The sequence below is a fragment of the Opisthocomus hoazin genome, chromosome 27 (genome assembly GCF_030867145.1).
Source record: "Opisthocomus hoazin isolate bOpiHoa1 chromosome 27, bOpiHoa1.hap1, whole genome shotgun sequence".
In the NCBI taxonomy this organism is placed as follows: Eukaryota; Metazoa; Chordata; class Aves; order Opisthocomiformes; family Opisthocomidae; genus Opisthocomus; species Opisthocomus hoazin.
Genome location: NC_134440.1, coordinates 8,420,712 through 8,426,722, shown reverse-complemented (window position 1 = coordinate 8,426,722; position 6,011 = coordinate 8,420,712).

Here is a 6,011-nt window from a genome sequence, read left to right as displayed (position 1 = left end):
ATGAGGAGGGTGAGGGGCTGAGCCCTGAGGGGGCTGCGAGGCCGCCTCTGAGGGAGGGGGCGATCCCCCCTCCCCGAGGGGGATGAGGAGCCATCTCTGAGGAGGGGGCGATCCCGGAGGGGGATGAGGAGCCATCTCTGAGGGGGGTGAGGGGCCGTCTCTGAGGAAGGGTCGATCCCTGAAGGGCAGTTTGGGGGATGAGGGGGTGATCCCCGAGGAGCAGTTTTGTGGGGTGAGGGGGACAGTGACCTGAGGGGCAGTTCTGGGGGATAAAGGGGCAACCGCTTGCGGAGCGCTTTAGGGGGTGTCAAGGGGAGCGATCCCTGAGGGGCAGTTTTGGGGGAAGAGGGGGCCATCCCATGAGGAGCATCGTTCTGAGGGGGGCAATTCATGGAGGGGAGAGCAAGGATTGTGGGGTTGAAGAGGGGTCGGTGCTGGCGGTTGAGGAGTGAGGGAGATTTGGGCCCTGGAGAGGTGCAGTCAGGGAGGGGAAGGGGCGGGGGTCCCTGTCTCGCAAGCCAGCCTTTCCCCTAAAGCAGAGACCCAAGCCTCCGCTGTCCCCAAGACACCGCGGTTTGTGCCCAGCAATTCCTCAGAATAATTAGCTCGGAGCGACGGGCCGCTGCTGCCGACACGGGGCCTGGAGCACCACGTTGCCAGCAGCATGGCGGGTGTTCCCCTGCCCACACCAGCGAGCCGCAGCTCTCCTCAGAGCCAGAAGAATCAGACCCCGTCCGAAGAAAAGGGGGAAAAGGGATAGGGAAAACACCCAGGGGACAGCCTTACCGAGAGAGATTCACAATTCCCGTTTGTTATTATTGTAATAAAAGAGGACATATTCAGAGAAACTGCCGTAAAGGGGAACAAGATGAGAAAATATTTAAAGAAGACTAGGGGTGTCAGGGGCTATATCTTCTGGGGACTTCAACATCAACGGAGCCCTTGATAAAATTATTAATTGGTCCCCATAAAGAGGAAGTCTTATTTTTAGTGGATACAGGGGCTGAAAAATCCACTATTCAAAAACTTCCAAAAGGAACTGAAAAAGGGAAAAGTTATATGTCAGTAATAGGAGCAAAAGGAGAGCCTTTTAAAGTACCAGTCTTAAGAGATGTAGAAGTAGAAACAGAGAAGAAAATTTGCCTTAATGATTTACTTTTGCTTCCTGAGGCAGAGTACAATTTGTTAGGAAGGGATTTAATTTTGAAGTTAAACTTGAGCATTCAGAGCCAAGGAGATAGACTGCAAATGAAGTTATACTCTTTAACACAAGAGGATGAGGAGGCCATTCACCCTTCAGTATGGTATGAGGAGGGGGAAACTGGAAAGATAGAAATGGACCCCATAAATGTTAAAATAATAATCCACATCGTCCAATTAGAGTAAAACAATACCCTATACCAATGGAGGGCCGAAAAGGATTCAAACCGGTAGTTGATAGGCTTACGGAAAAAGGGACTCTGGAACCATGTATGTCACCTCATAATACACCTATCCTTCCCGTAAAGAAACCGGATGGGTCGTATAGGATGATAAAGGATTTAAGAGCTGTAAATCAGCGAACGATCACTAAGTTCCCTGTGGTGGCAAATCCCTATACTTTACTGAGTCATATTCCTCCCAGGCACACTTGGTATAGTGTCATAGATCTGAAAGACGCTTTTTGGACCTGTCCTCTGGACGAGGGATCCAGGGATTATTTTGCCTTTGAGTGGGAGGACCCCGAAACGGGACGAAAACAAGATGGACTGTGCTACCACAGGGATTTACAGAGTCACCAAATCTGTTCGGACAAGCTTTAGAGAAAGTTTTACAAGATTTTACATTACCCAGGGAGGTAAAATTATTGCAATATGTGGATGATTTATTGGTAGCAGGGGAAACTGAAGAGGGAACTCGGGAAGCCACTATTCAATTGTTAAATTTCCTAGGAGAAAAGGGATTGAAGGTGTCCCGATCAAAGTTACAGTTTGTAGAATGGGAGGTAAAATACTTAGGGCATTGGCTGAGTCAGGGAAAAAAGAAGTTAGATCCTGACAGGGTATCTGGAATCCTATCCTTAAGACGTCCACAAACTAAAAAGGAAATTCGGCAAATGTTGGGATTATTAGGATATTGTAGACCATGGCTTGAAAGCTATAGTGAAAAGGTGAAATTTCTATATGAAAAATTAACTAATAACCAGCTTAAGTATCTGGAATCCTATCCTTAAGACCTCCACAAACTAAAAAGGAAATTCGGCAAATATTGGGGTTATTAGGATATTGTAGACCGTGGCTTGAAAGCTATAGTGAAAAGGTGAACTATCTATATGAAAAATTAACTAATAACCAGCTTAAGTGGTTTACGGAAGATAATTAGAAATTCGAGGAGATAAAAAAGGCATTAATACAAGCACCTGTATTAAGTCTCCCAGACCTAGAAAAGCCTTTTTATCTTTTTGTGAACACATCAAACCAAACAGCATGTGGAGTTCTTACTCAGGACTGGGCAGGAATCAAAAAACCTGTGGCGTATTGTTCTAAATTACTTGATCCAGTGAGCAGAGGGTGGCCTGCCTGTCTCCAAGCTTTAGTCGCTACAGCCTTATTAATAGAGGAAGCTAGAAGGATTACCTTCAGTGCTCCTGTAAAGGTGTGTACCCCACACAATGTTAGGGGTGTTTTATAACAGAAAGCGGAAAAATGGTTAACGGATAGCCGGATTCTAAAATATGAAGCAATACTAATTGGCTCCCCTGACTTAGAACTGAAGGTGACCTTGGCTCAAAGTCCAGCGCAATTTTTGTTTGGAGAACCATTGGAAAAATTACAACATAACTGTTCAGAGGTAATTGAGATGCAGACTAAGGGGAGGCCAGATTTAAGGGATACTGAGTTGGGGAAAGGAGAAGCACTGTTTATAGATGGCTCCTCCCGAGTAGTGGGAAGAAAGAGAAAATCAGGATATGCACTAATTAATAAGGACCTAGAACCAGTGGAATCAGGACCTTTGAGTCCATCATGGTCAGCTCAGGCTTGTGAATTGTATGTCCTGTGTAGAGCCCTGGAATTATTAAAGGGGAAAAGCGGGACTATATTTACAGATTCTAAGTATGCATATGGGGTGGTCCACACCTTTGGGAAAATTTGGGAAGAAAGAGGTTTAATCAACACTCAAGGGAGGAATCTTATACATCAGGAATTAATAGCAAGAATATTAAGGGCATTAAGAGAACCAAAGGAGATAGCAGTAGTACATGTGAGAGGACACCAAAAGGGATTGGATTACTGAACCAGAGGAAATAATTTAGCAGATAAAGAAGCCCAGGAGGCAGCCCTGAAGACTCAGGTCGCTAAAATTAATGTAATACAGGGGGACACCAGCGAAGAAAAACGAGAGGGAGAAGGAAAGAGATCTACCCTGAGGAACACACAAGAGAAGATAGGAGCCAAGTTAGAACAGGGAAAATGGACACTGCCCGATGGGCGAGAGATGCTGCCAAAAGCCTGTGCCAGGCAAATATTGGAACGTTTGCATGCACACACACACTGGGGTACAAAGGCGTTAAGTGATTATTTTCTTAAACAATTCGGCTGCATTGGGATTTTTGAAATAGCAAAACAAATTACACGAGGTTGCTTAACTTGCCAGAAGATAAATAAGAAAGTGTTTCCACAAGCAGCCACGGGGGGGAGAAAAAAAACTGCCTACAGACCTTTTGAGAGGGTACAGACTGATTTCACCGAATTGCCTGAAGCAGGAAGGACAAAATATCTATTGGTAATAGTAGATCACTTAACACAATGGGTAGAAGCCTATCCTGTAGCAAGAGCTATGGCACAAATGGTGGTAAAAATCTTATTAGAACACTTGATACCCAGATATGGAATAATCCAGTACATTGATTAGGATCCGGGCACACACTTCTAAAATAATAAAATTGTTATGTCGATCATTAGGTATTCAGTGGGAATACCACACTCCGTGGCACCCACAGAGCTCAGGGAAAGTAGAAAGAATGAATCAAACAATAAAACAACAATTGGCAAAATTAATGATGGAGACTCAAATGCCTTGGACAAAATGCTTACCATTGGCACTTTTGGACATAAGAACTAAACCACATAGTGAGACTGGATTATCGCCGTATGAAATGTTATATGGTATGCCGTATTCTCAGGGAATGCCTTTAGGGAATAATGTAATTGAGGATCATAGTATCCAAAAATACCTAATTACTATTGGGAAAAGATTAAAAGAATTAAGAGAGATTGGGATGGTGGCCCAAACACCACCTTTAGGATTTGCAATTCATCAGCTCGAACCAGGAGACAAGGTTCTAATAAAAGCATGGAAAGAAGGAAACTTATCTCCCCTCTGGGAAGGACCTTTTCTTGTTTTATTAACTACAGAAACGGCTGTGAGGACTGCTGAAAAAGGATGGACACATGTGTCACGAGTGAAAGGTCCAGTGAAGGAGTGGAAAATAACATCCGAACCAGGAGAAACCAAGCTAACCATCAGACGAACCTGAAGAGGCCTTCATCAAAGAATATAAGTTAAGTTCCTGTGGGAATCTTATTGTAATTACTCCTGTAAAAATTTGTAAACGGGGAGATTTTAAATCCATACCTATTAGGGGAATCAATAACAGAGATCAGTCAATCCCCAAAGAGAACAACAGGTTGTCCGCAGTATACACCAAATTTTTACATAGCATACGAATTGGGAAGGAGGTAACCGTCACCTTCATTTGAGTCCTCGAAAGAAGGAGAACACCCCTTAAATTAAGGAAGAGGACAAGACCAGATAGGGAACTGGTGTTGCAGCTTGAAAGGTCTGCCAAGGGCTGCAACCCCTTTGGGCTGTGACCGCCGATCACTATGGCCCTTACTGGACCTCTTCTAGTCCTACTTGGGGTGAGTTCCTTAACGCAGGCTACAGCAAACAACTGCAGCCAATGAATGGTGACTCCTAGAAGGGGATGGGTAAGCTCCCACGCTTTGGTTTATCATACCATCTATGATTGTAAAGGCCAGAAAATGGGAAGCTGCATTCATAACCAAACCCGATATGCCTTATGTAAAGAAGGAAATAGAACCGTATGCTATGATCCAAAAGAACTCCCTTACCGATATTGGGTAGAAATGAGGACAAATTCAGAAGAGGGTAGATTAGTTGGAACAAGTAAGATTATAGACGACTTGAGTGCATCGGTATCGATAGTTTTTGATGCATGCGACATTACAGATGATGATCCAGATACTCACTGTGGACCTCTAGAATGGAAATGGTATTATAGTGATAAACCAAAATACATCTGCCCTGGTGGCTGTCAATGTCACATAAACCCTGATTATGTACCAAGTCAAACTGCGAGCCATCAGTCGGCGCACCTATGTGGAAGGAGGGGATGGTCCTGTGTCTGTTGGGATACTGCCGGCTGGGGATATGATAGTCGGTGTGGGGATTTACGAGCTGCGATCACAAGGGTGCAAACGGGCAGTGATTGTACAGCCAGTACCTGCAATCTGGTAAACTTAACTCTTATAAATTTAGGAATTTGGAAACAGAGAAAGATAACTAAAATTGGGCTGAAGATATATGGGCCTGGAGAAGAGCCTGGTGTAGTTATTAATATTGAAATAAAAGGAAACACGAAAGAATCAGTATAACATAGACTGCTATTTAACTCCTTTTATCATGAAATAGAAACAGGGGTGAAATACGAGATTCCCACAGTTACTAAAAATCTATTTATAAACGTTGCTGAAAATATTGCTAAGTCATTAAATGTAACTAATTGTTATGTTTGTGGCGGAACAAGTCAAGGTGAACGATGGCCATGGGAAGCTATGGAAAGCAACATAAGCGATCCCCAAGTATGGAAAACAATGGGAAGGGTAATAGGAAACAACCATGGGTACTTCAAACGAGTATAATTGGAAGGAGCTGTTGGCAAAATCTAAAAGACAAAGGAAGACAAGTAGGTAACTTGGAGTGTGAAGGAGGTTACCTATGGAATGAAA